General features: G+C 37.4%; 1 long non-coding RNA gene across 1 annotated transcript; it reads left to right on the top strand.

Moving 5' to 3' along the window:
* The first annotated feature begins 14,648 nt into the window (after positions 1-14,648).
* LOC130455912 (uncharacterized) lies at positions 14,649-17,693 on the top strand. Its single transcript, XR_008914188.1, has 3 exons — positions 14,649-14,837; positions 15,228-15,281; positions 17,267-17,693. It is a non-coding gene; the product is annotated as an uncharacterized LOC130455912 (long non-coding RNA).
* Positions 17,694-18,115: the final 422 nt, after the last annotated feature.

The raw sequence follows: 18,115 nt of genomic DNA, 5'->3' as shown, positions 1-18,115 counted from the left end.
ACTTGCTAGGTATTACACAACTAATATATATATATCAAAGCAGTTTTGAATTCAGATTCTCCCATTTTTACATTTAATACCCTATCCATGCTATCCTATACCATGCCATTACACTCATTTTCAAATATGTTATTGTTTTTAAAGGGTGCGATGTTAAGATGTTTTAATATCAATCAATCAATAACATTTATTAAGTAGCTACTATGTCCCAGGCACTGGACTAAGCTCTCAAAGCATAAAAAGAGGCAAAATAAACTAACAAAAAAAGTCCCTTCCTTCAAAGAGCTTACAATCTAAAGGGGCAGACAGCATGCAAACAAATATACCCCAAGCAAGCTAAATTCAGGATAAATAGTAAATAATTATTAGAGGGAAGGCAATAGAGTTAAGATAATAAACCACTGTATTATAAAATCACTTAAAAATAAATTGAATGGGAACTTCATGATTCTGACTTGGATCTTAGATAAAAGGATACTAAAAAATGGGGAAAATAACCCAAGGCACAGAGGCAGAAACAAGTATAATGTATCTAGAACTAATAAGAGAAGATACTTTGGAATGGAATAAAAGGTAAAAGTAGGCAGCGTTTGACTGTGTATGGTAGAATGAGATTATGGAAGACTTTGAAAACCAATCTAGCAAGTCAGTTGCGCCATTGATAAGAATTTATTTAAGTGATTACTGTGTTCCAGGGGCTGTGCTAAGGATTAGGGGTATGAAGAAATTAAAAATAATTTCTGCCATCAAGAAGCTCACATTCAAATGGGTATGACAACATACAAGGTACATACAGGTACATAGAAGACATATACAGAGTAGACAGAAGGAAATATGAGACAAGAAAGCATTACTAGATAGGTGGACCAGGAAAAACCTCCTATAGAAGATGGGATTTGAACTGGGTCTTCAAAGCATTCAAGGCATAGAGCACAGCCAATGCAGACTCAGAGGTAAGACTCAGAGGTCAGAGATGGGGTGTTGTGCTTGAGGATTTCTAAGCCAGCAACACTAGACACAAGGTTATAGAGGGAAATAAAGTTCAAGAAACCTGGAAAGATCTGATAGGCAAGGCTCTGAAGAGCTTTGGCAATCAGGTGCCAGATTTAATTCCTTTTTTTAGCCCTTACCTTTCATCTTAGAATCAATATGTATTGATTCAAAGACAAAAGAGAGGTAAGGGCTAGGCAGTGGGGGTTAAATGACTTACCCAGGGTCATACAGCTGGGAAATATCTGAAGTCAGATTTAAACCTAGGACCTCCCATCTCTGGACCTGACTTTCAATCCACTGAGCCACCCAGCTGCCCCTATTTATTTTTTCAGAATTAATTCTTAAAAGAGGAGTTATTGTGATATAAGAATTTTAGAAAAAATTAGTCTGGAAACATTATGCAAGTTGAACCAGAAGAGCAATCTACCAGCTCAGAGTCTGATGCATTAATCTAGACATGAGGAGACAAAGAACAGGACTTGAGTCATAGCAATGGAGATGAAAACAAGGGACAGAGCCCTGAGACACTTAGAACTAGTGAGACAAAACTTGACGATAGATCAGACATGGGTGAAGGTATAGGAAGAGTCCAAATATATGCCAAGCTATCTAGCCACACACAGTAGCTAAATGAGTGGTGACACCTCATTATTTTGAAGAGATTTGAGTGCAAATAAAGTAAGGTTTGGGAAAAATCCAAACTCCTTCCAGCAATGTCAACACAAAGAGAAAAGGAAAACATAAGGAAAGTGGTCTCCCTCCAAGAACAAACCTAAATTCATCAGGAACCATACTGGCACCTTATGAAGTTTTAATGAGAATGGTGGAGAAGGAAATCCAGCCTAATACTAGATTGGCACGGAAATACCAATCTGAGACCAAGAGTAAGCAGAGAATGTGTGCTCACACACTCATGGAGCCAAATACTCTTAAACTGTTCTACAAAGTAGGAAAAAAAAATGGAGAGAAGAGAGAGGGAAGAGATTTGCCATTCGACTGTTACAGTACATCTGTTTCTTAAAAGCCTTTGCCACAGCATTCCTATCAGTGTGACTATTGTGTTTCCCCTCAAACACAATCAGCAAATCATGCCAAACAAGCTAACAGACTGAGGCAATACTTTAGTTGTGGGGAACAGGAGGAAACTTTGTTAACTGGTGCTTTCTGCCTGTGACTGTCACTCGTAAATCACCACTAAGAGTTGTGAACTCCCCTGGAAGTGAATTTGAGCACCATCCCTGCAGGATGTCCATTCCACATGCATTTATGATTTGCTCCCTGTAAAACTTGTTTCTTGCCATCTGTTTGGAATTTGTCATCTTTGGTTTACATTACCAAAAACAGTAAACTAGATTGACATTAAACAGGCAGTTTAAGATTTTATTGCCATCAATAAATTTCTTCATAATCATTCATCAGAAGGCTATATACCTTTTCCCCATTTTCTCTATCCTGACCTCTTCAAGTGCTACTTTACTACACAAACATTTCTTGGCCTCACCTTTACAATGTGTATTCCAGTATATCTCTGTTAAGAATCATCTTCTCTTATTTCATCCTATTGTCTTGAGCTCTCTGCCATGCCATGCCGTAACTAAACCATCACCTTGCTTTCCTTGTCTTTTCTTATTTTTTTTATTCAGAGCTCATTATTCTTACAACAGCACCTCATTTCCTGGGCCACTTCATTTAAATCCCTTTTAAATACTCATTTGTAACCCACCAATGAAGGCCTCTTCCAGTGATAATTGTTTTCTAAAAATGGAACCTTTCACCCCTAACAATCATCTCCAAAATCATCCATATTCTGCATGTTTGTCTAAATTGTTTGTTCAACTTAGCACCTAAGGAAAGGGAAATTGACTCCTTTGCTTCTCAATAAATTATTCGTCTTTGTTTTATTGCTCATGCCTACTTTATTGCATTTCATTATTTTATATTAGGTTTTTGGTTTTATTATCTATTGATCTGCCCTCCACTTAAGTCCTACTCTGATGTCTTACTGTGCCATTGTACTGAGTTCTTGAGGGCAGTGCCCATAAAATACAAGCTCTGGATGGACCTGGCAGATTATAAAGACATTGAATATAGATCTGATGACTGAATGAATGCATTTCTATTATCCAATAACCAAAGTTCCAAAAGATATGTCACCAAAACCTTGGACACAAACTGATGAACTTTGTGGTCACAGAAACTCATAAATACTATCATTAAATCTTATCATAGGACTGTTGATAGAGAGCTTGAAGAAATCTATCTTTTATAACCATCTCATTTCATAGATAACACCCAGAAAAGTTGCGACTTGCCCAAAGTCACATAATTAATTATCAAGTGTCAGAGGCAGAATTCAGATCTAGGTCTTGGACCCCAAATTCAGTACTCAGTGCATAGACTGCTTAGAAGAGCCATAGGCTATATCATTATTGATGATGAAGTTAGAGATACTCAAAGTAGATATTGATGATAACTCCTAATTCTCTCTTCTGATGCCACAAAAAGCCTATCCCCTAGAAACTTTTGTGAGAACAGGCTCTCTTGAGCCCATGTACAGATTCTCCTGAGTGTCCATGTCTTAGGCTTAGTGATAGTATAGAATCCCTCAGTCATCCCAGGAGTCAAGCTCTCAGAAGCTCCCAGAAAAGACAGATCCTTTTCTATTTAGCCTTGACCCCAAAAAGGGACTCTGGACCCAAGTATACCTTATACACTATCACAGAGAGGGTTACATTTTCACCCCACATGGTCTGGTTTTATAGAAACAATTTCTTCTCTCATCAACACAAAAGGGGGAATATCTGCCATCATTAAAAAACAAATAATTCCAATGGCATCATCTTTCCCTCATCTTCCAAACTATTTCTTCCATCTTTCTATTTCAATTCAAGATATTTCCATCTCATCAGTTTTTGGTTGTTGTTATTGAATCATTTCAGTCATTTCTGACTCATTGACCCAGGCTAAAAACCCAAGTTATCTTCAACTCATCCTTCTGCCTCAATACTCTATATGCAGTTGTTTTCTAAATTCTATCAGATCCACTTCTGAAATGTTTCTCATATCTGTCATCTATTTTCCTTCACATTACTACCTAGTTGAGACCCTCATTACTTCTTATCTGCCCTCTTACAATGCCTCTTGCCTCCAGTCTTTATCACTCCTAAGTCAATTCCAGCTACTCATTCTTACCAGGAAAATCCACCTAATGGCAATTCTGATCCTGTCACTCTTATTTAAAACACATATACAGATATATATGTATATATATATATATATATTAAAATATACATGGAGAGAAACAGAGAGACAGAAATATAATATGATATACATATGCATGTTTATCTATAGATAGAGAGATATACTCAGAAAGACTGTCAACCACCAATCATTCTTTAAATCCTTACTGTATGCCAAGCTCTGTGCTAAAAAACTAGAGTTTAAAAGGCAAAACAAAAAAACAGACATTTTCATCCTAATGGATAAGATAGGTCAAATAGAGAAAATAGATGGAATGCAATCTCCCAGGGAAGTCACCAGCAGTGAGGTGGTACAATAAAGGCTTCTTGTAGATGGTGAGAGTTGAGCTGAATCTTGAAGGAAACCTGGAGTCTGAGATCAGAAGAGTATTAAAGAACCAGTGAAAAGGCACAGTCAAGAGTTGGGATTGTATGAAAAGGAGCAAAGTGTAAGACTGGATAAGTAGGAAGGAAGTGACTAGTTTGTGAAAAGTTTTAAAAGCTACCCTTTGGGGCATTTGGGTTGCTCAGTGGATTGAGATCAAGGGTCAGAGACTGAAGGTTCAGGGTTCAAATCTCTCCTCAGACACTTCCCAGCTGCATGACCCTGGGCAAGTCACTTGACCCCCATTGCCTAGCCCTTACCATTCTTCTGCCTTGGAACCAATATTGATTCTAAGACAGTAAGAGTTTTGTTTATTTTTTTTCAAGCTACCCTTAATATATGTTTAAACATTGTAATCTAATGTTAGCTCATTAACATCCTTGTGTTCTGGAAATAGTATGTAGATAATAGTATCTGCTGAATAATGGAATTGAATTATTTCTTGGTCTCTAAAATAAACTGTTTTGAGGCATCTTAAAATGTTAATAAAACTGTCTTTCTTTTATGCACTTGAGAGAATTGAATTGCATTCTATTTCAATTTTTCCATGGACCCTGGAAGTCTAGGAAAATAAGTGTTAACACCAAAAAAAAAAAGGAAAGCTAAACAGAGAAATCTTGGTGGTAATTTGGAGCCACTGTGCTTTAAGGTTAGTTAACATTTGTAAAGCACAACCTTGTTTCTTGTTCCCTCTAAGTATTTCTAGGTCCTAAAATGCACAAGATTCTTGCATCTATCTATCATTGAATGAGCATGAAAGTAATTTAGGGACTTCTAGACCAAGTGAGGATATCAAAAGAGAATGAAAGAGGGTTGGGTAGAGGCATATTTTATGATAAAGTTGTTATATAATTTATCCAGACTTTGTTGTCTTCTAAAAAATTGCAAAGTGCTATACATTTAATCTCATTTGATCCTCAACACAATAATGTAAAGTGGGTGCTGTTGCTGTCATTTCCATTTTAGAGAAGAGGAAACTGAAGATGAAGGGGTTTAAATGACTTACCCAGGATCATACAGCCAGTGTCTGAGGAAGCATTTAAAACAAGGTCTTCTTGATCCCATCCGGAGTTTTCTTAGCAAAGATACTGCAATAGTTGGCTATTTCCTTCTCCCACTCATTTTACAGATGATGAGAGTGAGGTAAATAGGGTTAAGTGACTGGCCCAGGCTCACCCTGCATCTGAGTGCAAATTGGAGCTTTAGTCATCTTCCTTCCAAGCGCAGTGCTCTATCCACTGAACCATCCAGCTGTCTCTCATTGATTTCAGGAATAAGTCTCTGTCCTCTATTATCACTGGCTGCCTAACCTAAGGAGTTACTAGTAAACATGCAAACCAGGACTCAAATATGTCTTCAGCATCCATAGCAATGAACATTAGGAAATATTAAAGCTCATGTTAATAGAAAGACTAAAGATATTCATACTGACTTATAGATACTGTCCCATTTGGTCCTCACAGCAACCATGTGGATTAGAGGAAGAAATGATATTCAAAGAGGTTATTGGTGGTCCTCATTCAGCCAGTAAATGCTGGAGGCAAGAGTTTCACCCAAGGCTGAGTTCAGGTCCAGCCCTCTAATCAAAGGGCACAACCTTGTTTCTTGTTCCCTCTGATTATTTCTAGGACCCAAAACACTCCAAATTCCTGTATCTGTTCTTGAAAGACTGAAAATAATTTTGGGTCTTCTAGCCCTAATGAAGATGTCGAAAGGAAAAAAAGTGTTGGGGAAAGGTATATTTTGTGCTGCAAGTATTATGTAACTTGTGCAGACTTTGTCTTCAAAGCTATTGGTCTGGCTGAAAGTATTTAGGGAACAGGTGAGCCTTCCCTGTAGTCAGTTATGTGGTTACTGGCATCTCTGAGCTGACTTTCAGGGGTCTCTTCTAGCCCTTCCCCTTCCCCCCTTCCATTTTTATTTCTCTTACTAACTGCATTCACCTTCCAGCTTTCTCAGTTCTTTACTGGGTCTCCCAGAATCACATGTGATGTCTCTTCCCTGGTAAATAAGTTTTCTTAAGACTCATTAAGATTTTGATCCTTTTCAACAGTCAAATTGTCATTTTGCTTCCTTATCCCTGAAGAATCCTCCTCTGAGTCATGGGGTTTCTTCCCAGGGAGAAGGAGCAGGTGCAAAACAAGAAAGAACAAGAACAAATGAGAATCTGGTTTTTATTGTGACCCTCCCTTATGTGAATATGTTTTTCATCTGCATACAATGAATTCAGGAAACATTTTCCTTCCTGCTCTGTATTCTCTTTGGGGAACTGGTGTCTGTCCTCATTAATGGGAAGCTCTGCTTAAGGTTTAATTCCCATTTTGCTATAAAGGGAAGGCCAGTATACTAATAAAGGTCAACATCAGGCAAAGAAACCAGAATATGTCAAAGACTTCCCATGAGAAGCTGCATGGAGCAATGCCTAGAGTTTGAAGTTAAAATCTTATCTCTAACATTTCTTAGCTTTATGGCCATAGGCAAGTAGAAAAACCTATTCAAGCCTCCAAAAATATTTTCCTCAACCCTACATTGATGCGATAGTAGGAGTACTACAGTAAGATTGTTGTGACTTAAATGAGTTTATAGTAAGGAAAGTTTTGTATTTTTGTCAGTTAGTATTATTAGCCTGGCCTTTTACTAAATATTTGGGTTACTATATTACACCTGGAAAACAGCTTCTTTTTTTAAACGAAGGGGATAGGAACCAGCCTTGGGGTTCAGTAGGCAGAGGACTCTAGGATGAGGAAATTCCCTCCAAGATTTCAGGTTGTACCTTCTCTGAAACTTTTAGGCTCCAAGAACTGCAACTTCTATCCTAGAATCCCACAAACAATATGTGTCACAGATGGAACTTGAACCATCTCTTAGCACCAACATGCTACCTAGCAGTTTAAAGAGACTTAAAATATACTATCAGTTCTTGAATAGTACCAATCGGTGAAGGGTGACATTGTATGTAAGGTAGGTGTCTGCCAATTCCAAATATGAATAAGTCAGGATTTTACACATGAGTACCAAAATGACAAACGTAGAAAGCTGCTTCTTCCTCCAGAAAAAAATATATCCCTGTTAAGCACCATGACTTCAATTACATAATTAGAGATAAGCTCAAAATATAAATATCCTAAATAAATAAACTCACTGACTCTCCTTCCTTCATACTATATAAATGATTTTTATATAGTCATTTCCTAAGAAGAGAATATTTTAAAGGAAGGAGGAAGAGGCACAATAACATTAGGTCCTCAAAAACAGTTTTAGAAGGCATCAGGTAGGGAGGAAAAGAAGGAAAGAAAAGGGAAGGGAAGGGGAAGAGGAAGGGGAAGGGGAAGCGAATGGGGAAGGGGAAGGGGAAGGGGAAGGGAAGGGAAGGGAAGGGAAGGCAAGAGAAGGGAAGGGGAAGGGAAAGGAAGGGAAGGGAAGGCAAGGCAAGGCAAGGCAAGGCAAGGCAAGGCAAGGCAAGGCAAGGCAAGGCAAGGCTAGGCAAGGCAAGGCAAGGCAAGGCAAGGCAAGGCAAGGCAAAGCAAAGCAAGGGAAGGCAAAGGAACTTCATACATACCAATGCATTAACAAAAGTCAGTCCTACTAATGTGAATTGACTCCCCTGAGGATTCATGGAAACCTAAGAATCATTCTTTTGATCACTGATTTTCAGGATGCTATTTCTCTGCCTGTCAAACATGGAACCCCATACTCCTTGCATCCCAGTCTGTTGTTGCCATTTTGTTTTGGGGTTGGAACAGGTAAATGGATTTCCCAGAAGCAATAACATGGACATAACTGACCATATATCAGGAGTGAATAAGAATAGAGTTGTCTAAACTAGGTCAGAAAAGCAGCAGTCCAAATTAGAATAGGAAGTTAAGAAGGGAAAAGGTCCCTCAGTTTAATGCTGGATATATTCTGACCAGTGCCCAAATGGATATTCTTTGTAATCATTCCACTACAATAATACCTCATGTTTAATTAGCTTTGTGAATGAGAAATGAATATTTTCCTCTCTAAAATTAGTAGTGCAGTCACTATAATTTTATCAAGGAAAGTGAAATGATTACCTCTAGTCATACAAGTGCCAGGCACTGAGGAAAGTGAAATGATTACCTCTAGTCATACAAGTGCCAGGCACTGTGCTAAGTGCTTTATAAATATTATCTCCTTTGATCCTCACAACCCTGCAAGGGAGGTACTAATATCATGTTCTCAAGTTACAGTTAAGAAAACAAAGTGACAGAAGTTAGGTCACAGAGCAAGTAAACATCTGAGGTCAGATTTGAACTCAAGTCTTCCTGACTTCAGACTCATTGATCTATCCACTGAATCACCTAATCAATTATGAGAAGAAAAGATGAAGTTAATATAGGTCATTTCACTGAACTGTCTCTGAGAAACTTGGCTTGCCTTAACCTTCAATGTGGCCCCAAACTCAGGAATAACTGGCTTCTTATGCAAACAATTACATTTGACTTACTGGTGTAAAAAATAGACTCGAATACAGGACTACAATCCCCACGAGCCTTTGCTCCACTTCCCCAGAATGCCTTGTAATCTCACCTGGGCAGAGATCAAGAAGGTATTTAAGCTGATTCAAAGGCTTTTGAGGGGCTCTCTCGCTCTCTTGGATTTCTGTTTGGGGCAGATGTGGCTTTTTTTCATAATGTAGGTGAGGTTGTGTCTAGGCCACTCTATGGCCTGGACACGTGTTTCTTCTCCTGTATGTTCTTTAATCCTTAATCTTCAATAAACCTCTAAAAAAATATAATACTCCTTGCAGAGAGAAACTAATTTCTACCTGCCTCAATCTCCCCGTCTCCCCTAAATTTTAATCTTTACAGTTTGGCATAACCTCTTCGGGAAAACAAAATATCTCAATCTTCTGATTTCTTTTCTGATCTTTAGTTCAACTTTTAATATCTAGTACCTAGAAATTTTTTTTGAGCCATATCTCTCTGGCCAAGGTTTTGTTTACCCTAAATGGAAATTAGGCAGTTAATCTCAGGGCATTTGTATCCCTAAAAGCCTCCAAAAAAGGAGCACCCCTTTATTTATACTCTTCAGCTCACTATTTTACTTCTACCAGAATGATATATAGATTTCTTGATTATGTTCTTAACCCAAGATGAGTTTTACTTTGTTTTAAAAAATATGTTTAAATACCAAGGTTGAAGGATTGCTATGTTTGTAAAAATTGTGACAAATGTCCATCAATTCATAGGTTTTAAAAATGTCATACAGCAACTTATGTGAAATATGAAAGTGTATGTTTCTTACTGTAATTAATTCGGCTATTGAGAATTTTGGGGATTTTGATATCTACATATTTGTACTACTGTATTTTTAAAGATGAAAAAATTGTTAACCTTGTTCAATTCATTTGCCTTCTACTCACAGTGATCATGGCCAGATATTAAGAGGAAATGGATCTCATTTTTGGTGAGAAAGTCTTGCATTTTATATTTTTTCTTAGCTGACACAGAGTATCAATGATTATAAGCTATATTTTTTAATTTTAAAGCTCTTTTATTATTATATTTTTCTTGCATGTGCAATATCCTTTTTCAGTTTTTTTATTATTTTTCTATCCTTTTTATATTTGAAGCACATGTCACCAGCATTAAGATTTTCTTTAACTTTTTGACTTTTCAGTGCTACAAGTTTGAAATACATTTGCTAATGCATGCCCTAAAAAGCTTGTGACTATAAAAACGATGCCACTAATTAATTAAATAAATTATGGGACTTTGCTTAATGATTCTGTCTGATTCCAGGACAAGATATACACACAAGAGCCATTACACAGAGCCAAAGAAAAGCCAATCCACGATGGATTGATGCACTTCTAGGTCAATACAAAGGTCTTGAACCTAGTGTGAAGACTCAAGGTTACTATGTTTAACATGTGTTAAGACATAAGCTTTCCTTGTGTCCACACTCACTCTGAAGATACTCACAGACGAGTATCCCCAAAACCTTGGCTCCTACTTGGCTTCTATAATCTGGTCCCTTTCTTTTCTGCCTCTCATAGGTAGTACCTTTCTGTAGTCCTGGCACTGACTGGGTAAATGCATCATGCTTAAATCATTTTGATTGGGCCCTGATAGAAGGACCCGTTATAGATTTATTTTTCTTTTTACTTGGAATTTTTACACATAAGACTTTGATAGTCTATATTTTCAACCAGAAATTTTTCTTTTCTTTTTGATTTTTCTGATGTCTTTTTAATATCTCTTGCCAATTGATTCATATACCTCATACCTCAGCCATGCATTCCTAAGTGATTCTGTATCTTTCAATCACCCACAACACGGGGAAATGTAAATATATATATATATATATTATTGTAAATTGCAAAGTTTAAATTCCTTTTGAGAAGAATTTTAGGTAAAGAAAGATGCAAACTCTCTGAATCCAGAACTGAACTGTTGGAGAAGCCACCATGAAGAAGCCTCCAGACCACAAGCTGCACAAGATCAAATTGAACTTTGGGTGTGGTTGATTGAACATTTATTTGTATGTATACTTTTATGCCAAAGGGGACTGCCCCCTAACGGCTTTTTGTCAATGCGTTCAGCAATTATTGGTTTTATTCTTTTTTCTCTTATCCTCACATTATTGTAATCTTTTAAGTTTATTATGTTTTTATGATCCTTTTGGGGAAAAATTAATTTTTCCAAAAATGATCACATGGAGAATGTAAAAAATAGACTCGATTACAGGACTACAATCCCCACGAGCCTTTGCTCCACTTCCCCAGAATGCCTTGTAATCTCACCTGGGCCAAGATCAAGAAGGTATTTAAGTTGATTCAAAGGCTTTTGAGGGGCTCTCTTGCTCTCTTGGACTTCCGTTTAGGGCAGATGTGGCTTTTTTTCATAATGTAGGTGAGGTTGTCTAGGCCACTCTATGGCCTGGACACGTGTTTCTTATCCTATATTTTCTTTAATCCTTAATCTTCAATAAACCTCTAAAAAAATAGAATACTCCTTGCAGAGAGAAACTAATTTCTACCTGCCTCAGTCTCCCCGTCTCCCCTAAATTTTAATCTTTACACTGGAAAGACCCCCAACATTTGGAGTCAATAGACAAAATATGAATCTCATCTCTGGTAGTTATCTATTGTGTAACTCTGGGCAAATTTCTTAACTTGTTATATTTTAATTTGACATCTTCCTTCTCCAGCCTGCACTCCCAATTCTCCCAAACTTTTTGTTCCAGAAGCCTCTTGACCTTGGGAACTCATTTAAACCCTGGTCTTCATACATGGGAAATAACCCCTGCTGCTGCCTCCTTTCCCCCTTATTATCTATTTCCTCCCAGAACTTCTATTTAAGGAGATCTCCCAAGACTCGCCTGTATTTATTCTTGCCCAGACTTCACTCAACTCTCTCCAACTTTCTCTACCATGTTGCCCCAGCCAGGCACCTTCTTCTTGCCCAACTTGCTCCTTTCAGGTTTAGCTTCCTTTTATATATTCTCTTCCACCTTTAAGCTCCTTGAGGGCAGGAACTGTCTTTTAGATCATTCTATATTTGTATTTCTAGGGCTTAGCACAATGAATGGCACAGAGAAAGCCCACATCCCTGAACCAAATTTTCCTCAAATATAAAACAAAATAATTGGGGGACAGCTAAGAGACTTGGTAGATAGAAAGTCAGGCCAGGAGGTCATGAGTTCAAATTTGACCTTAGATGCTTCCTAGCTGTGCAACTCTGGGTAAGTCACTTAACCCCAATTGCCTACACCTTCCCACTCTTCCCTTGGAACTGATATTGATTCTAAAACTGAAGATAAAAACTTTTAAAAAATGAAATTGAAGTTGAACAGACTCTAGCTAAGTTCATTCTAAGTCTGACACCTATAACTGATTATATTTTCATTTTTCCTGCCTTGTGACAATGGAGACAATCTTGTTATTTAGTCATTTCAGTTGTGTCTGATTCTTCATGACCTCAATTGAGATTTTCTTGGCAAAAATACTAGAATGATTTGTCAATTTCTTCTGCCACTTATTTTAAAGATAAGAAAATTGAGGCAAAGAGGATTAAGTGACTTCCTCATGGCCACACATCTAGTTAAACACCTGAGGTCAGATCTGAACTCGGGTCCTCCCAACTCCAGGTGCCATGCTCTATCCACTGGGTGGCCTAACTGCCTTCTAGTGCATGTCAGAACTCCCACCATGCTGCCAGCTTGGCTATTTTCCAGTACCATTTCTTTGGGAAATGCACAAAAGGAAAATGATTCTTTTGTGAAAACATGTATGCTTGGAGTTCCCTCTCCCATTTTCCTTTAAAGTACAAGTGGACCTTTAAGCACATGAATTTGTTCTGGGTTCCCTGGTGGCTATTTCTAAGCAGTTTATGATAAGCCCTTGACATCTACACTGAACTAGGATTGTTTTTCCACCTATTAGTAGCCTTTCAGAAGCTCTAGAATTAAAGGCTTCTACTTGTTCGGGGATTCCTTTGATAGAAGACCATCTGGGAGGAAAGGCTATTTTTTTACACATTTCTCAAAATATCTTGCTTATCATGAAAAAAAAAACACCAACTATGAAGGAATTTATTTAGGCACCTAGGTGGAATAGTAGATAGGACACAAGGTCTACCATCAGGAAGATCTGAATTCAAATGGGACCTCAGACACTACCTGTATGACTTTGGACAAGTCACTTGATTTTTTGTTTGCCTTAGTTACCTTCTCTATAACATAGAGAAAATAGCAATGCCTACTTTGCAGGGTTGTTGGGAGGATGGAATGATATAGTAACTGCAATGTGCTTAGCACAGTGCTGGCACATGGTAAGTCTGGGACTTTTTATGTGCTTTGAGAAGCCTGGGTTATATTATCATTCTTTCACTGTCTAAGAAAATATAATAAACTTATAAAAGGTAATTCATAGAAGTGTATGGGATAGGTATGTACTGTATGTACAGTGTATATCAATATAACAAAATAATTTCTTTGCAAGGCTTGTAGGGAAAAATAGAGAAGCACTGTATAACTGCTTTCTTGTAAGTTACACCACCACCCTAAGGGCTATAGCTCAAAAACATAAATAAAGCTCCCATTGAAATATTAAAGAGCTTTAAAAATAGCAAAAAGTTATCCAATGCTATCTCTTCTCCCTGATTTCAGGCATAATAAAAAAACTGCCTCTCAATAAACTGAAGGCAGCACAATAAATACAAATTGCAACACAGACATAGCCCACCAAGGAAGCATAATTTTAAGACCCCAAGGTTTCTTATTACTCTATGAGGTTGAAGGCAAAGAATAAACCTAGAGATAATTGCAAGCATGGGTTTTTCTGAGTAGTTAATACATGAGGGAGAGGGGACAAAGGAGGGTTTTTCAAAACAAAGGAAGTCTTTTAGAAAAAAATAGCTACTTAAAATATGTGAAAAGCATCTCAGTATTATATGCAGACAATGGAACACTGATTTGGAAAACATATGTGCAAAAAGGGACAATGACAGATTAAAACTCATTAAAATTAAAGCAGCTCATTATGTGTTCTTAGCTGAAAGGAAAATGATTCTTTTGTGAAAACATGTATGCTCTGGGTTCCCCCTCCCATTTTCCTTTAAAGTGCAATGGACAGGCAAGTTCATCACTTCTCACACCTCCCAGAGACTTTCTCGGATGTTGCTTTGAATAGAGGAAACTGTCATGGCACCCAAGCATCCAGGACATGGAAGAAACTTTACAGTCAAAACTTTGTTTGGCCATCAACCCGCCCAGCTGAGACAAAAAGGCAAAGAATACCGTCATTTCTGTCTTTGTGTTCTTTTTTCCCCCACTGGAGAACTAATTAGCCCAAATTCATTTTCTTTTCTTTCCTTTTTTTCTGATCCCTAAAAGATCTAATTGAGGTTACTGATGAATGTGGTTGGCAAAATATAAACTTGTGTGTGGAATGTCTTAAAGGGTGCTGCATAAGGTTTCTTCCAAAAGTGCTCCTGGTTATGTTCAAAAGGAGTTTTGTACAATTTTCCCATTAGAGTATTATACATAACCAAGCATTCCTTTTATTATACAGTCTTAGAACAAGACAAGATATGCAGCACTTTCAGCCACCAGGGACAAATGAGAGTGAAGTTTGGGAAATAAAGCTTAGCTGGGTTTTTGTTGTTGTTTTCCTCTCCAGTGACCTCCCTCCACTCAGTTGGAAGACTTGGAGAGATTTAACAAAGTACAAAAGTCAACAAACATCCATTGAGGTAAAGTACAATCACTATGAACTGTGGTTTTTGGGCAAGGAAGAAAAAATGAGAGAGAGAGAGAGAGAGAGAGAGAGAGAGAGAGAGAGAGAGAGAGAGAGAGAGAGAGAGAGAGAGAGAGAGAGAGAGAGACAGAGAGAGAGAGAGACAGAGAGAGAGAGAAAGAGAAAGAGAAAGAGAGAGACAGAGAGAGAGAGAAAGAGAAAGAGAGAGAGAGAGAGAGAGAAAGAGAAAGAGAGAGAGAGAGAGAGAGAGAGAGAGAGAGAAGAGAGAGAGAGAGAGAGAGAGAGAGAGAGAGAGAGAGAGAGAGAGAGAGAGAGAGAGAGAGAAGGAAATCCTTGAATTGTAATCCTTTGAGAACAAGTTCCTGACTGCCTTTTTCTCCCTTAGTTTAGAATGTTGACGGTGAGGTAATAATGGGAGTGGAAATAAGAGTGAAACAAGGTAAATACATTTGCTTTTCTGAAGATTTCTTTGCTGTTGTAAATCTAACTCAGGAGTCAATAGTCTGCCATAAATTTCTAAGCCAATCACAATGTTTTTCATTCTTGAACATCAACTTCTAATTTATGAAGAAATGGTTCTTGCATTCCTACTGCAATAGAGTCATAGCTCTAGGAACTGTAGAAGATATAAATTCTTCAAAATTCAGTGTTTTCCATCAGTGTCCAATATCTATTTACTCTAATAACCATAAAGCGAACTTTTAAATGGATAAAAAGCTAAAACAGCAGACACAGAACAGATGTACAAACATATCTTGGGACTAGTGAATTCTGAAATCTAGAGGCATTGCCTCATAATCCTGCTTTATTTTTAGGCACCTGTTCATGCAGTATACACCTGTGGCAGATTTGGCAACCAGTCTGTTTGCACAAGAGTCCCATAGCTTCAGAGGCAGCTTGGTGCCTATTCCAGGCTGTGTGTTATTCTGGGCCAGTATCTGATGCTAACATGCTTCCTCTGGCTTGAGCAATTATTTCACTAGAATGTGTAAAGCCTCTTTTCCACAGGGGACACAATTACCGAGGGTAATTGTGCATGGGCAAATACTGCCTTTCCATTGGGTAGACATGGCAACACCCACGTTGGGAAGCACTATTCTCCCTGCCTGGGGATTTGCTTAACATCTCATCTCGGTAGTAATTAGTACACTTAGGGTTTTTAAAAAATGTATAAATGCATCAAATTTTCACAAGGGATCTTTTTGGTTCTTGTCAAAATCTTTAACATAACAACCCATGAATTACAATAGGAAGTCACTGGAACATGGTTGTTGAATAGGAACACTTTGAAATGTCAGGCTACTTCTTCTATTCAGAATTTACAATGTTGAAACTGTAAAAACTCAGTCATAACAGATATGAAGCTGGGTTGTGGCCAGCGGGGTTTTTCCCCCTATGACACTGGAAAAAAAATAAATTTTAGCCTCAGAGTAGCAAGAAGAACTACTAAAAATGGAGTAATCCTTAAATAGCTATTAAATTATAAAGTATTAAATAAGTATTTAAATAGAATAACTATTAAATAGGAAATTATAAGTTCTTTCCCAGCTCTACCCCCTTCTTCCAGACTCCAGTGACCCCCTCATATCCCAGGGATAGTGTTCTGAGATTTCTGTCTCCTTCTTACAGTGTGGGCTTAAGATCTTAGATCTGATTTTATGTTCTGAACAATTATTAGAAATAATAAGAAGTTGTGATGTCTATACATGCCTCAGGTAGAAAAAATCATGATTTAGATCTCTAACTATACCTCAGTAAGAGCACTCACATCTAGCATAATAAAAATCCTGGAAACTACTTCTCAACATCCTTCTAGAAGGCAAATACACCCATATCCCAAGCTCACTGTCACCTTCAAGAAGCTGCATTCAGTTTCACTAATTCTGCCTTAACAAACATATTTTGGGTACCCATAATATTTAAGGTTTTCTATTAAGTACTATGAAGGATGCAATCACTGCCATAATTCTTTCCTTCTTGGAGATTATAATCTATAAGAGTGAAGGTATTCACAACTCCAACTCAGAAGCAAATGAAAAGAATAAAAACCACCTTCACCAACAGAGAATTTTCAATCTAATTCATTAAAGGCAGCTCAAAATACCTAAAGTCGGGTATGAAATCATCTCCACTGATGGAGGCAAATGGAGAAGCTAAAAATCAATGTTTGATTTTCAAATGAAATATATTTCCCCAAAGGTTTGCATTCATAATTACCATGTGTTGGGTTTTTAATCTGCTTCTATTCAAGAATATGCAATATACTGTACTAGATATGGGCAATAGTACAACCTCTGCCCTCATGAGCTTATACTTGAGTCATTTTTATACATTCATATTATAATATATTATATATACATTATAGATTTAGTCATTAGTCAATAAGAATAACTACTTTGTATTCTCATGTTTCATATCATTTAGCAAAGAGATGACCAATACTGGATAGTGGGAACAAAGCAGACCACCAGACAAAATTCACCATGAATAATCAACCTTGCAGAGAAGTGGGGAAATGGACCATTGAACTTAAAGGAAATCTGCATTCTAGTCCTATACAGTTCTGGATGACTTGGAACACATTCCCTCTTCTCAAGGAATTTCAAACTTCTCATTTGAAAAACAGAAATAACAATAACTGAGAAGTCTATATGTTGTCATGATGATTAAAAAGAGGAGACTTGAAAAGCACTGTAAAAATTCATTCATTCATTCATTCATTTGACAAATATGTATTAGGACCCTGTTATAAGCAACTCATTTCTTGAATGGTGATTTAGGGCAGCAGATAAATAAGACATTCAAGAACTTTACTGTCTGGTATGAGTAAGAAGGCATGCACAAATGAATATATAATAAAATGAGAATGTGAATCATTCAATGCAATTTGACACATACTTATTCATTTCAGACTGTCTATAATATATTATGTAAGAAGATTAATGCAAGTAGAACACAAAATGATGTGAAGGCAAGTGAGAATAAGAGATACCAGCAACAGCTAGGAGGATCTGAGATGGCTTCATGAAGATCAGTGCATTGAGCTGGCAAAAAGATGTAGACGAAAGCACACACCAACCATATCAAATATGCAAAAGCAAATAAGAGGGAATTGATTGGGCATGCTCAGGTCACAAGTAGTCTAATTTTGATAGGACATGGACTACATGAGACAGGACAACTGAGAACAGGATAAGAAAAGTCTGGAAAGGTGGGTTGATTAATTGGAAATTCATTTATCTTATTGCTGAGTATGAATTTTTCTATTCTGTA

The sequence above is a fragment of the Monodelphis domestica genome, chromosome 8, assembly GCF_027887165.1.
Source record: "Monodelphis domestica isolate mMonDom1 chromosome 8, mMonDom1.pri, whole genome shotgun sequence".
Taxonomy (NCBI): domain Eukaryota; kingdom Metazoa; phylum Chordata; class Mammalia; order Didelphimorphia; family Didelphidae; genus Monodelphis; species Monodelphis domestica.
The sequence above is the reverse complement of the archived record's forward strand: the minus strand, read 5'-3'. Positions and strand labels throughout refer to the sequence as shown.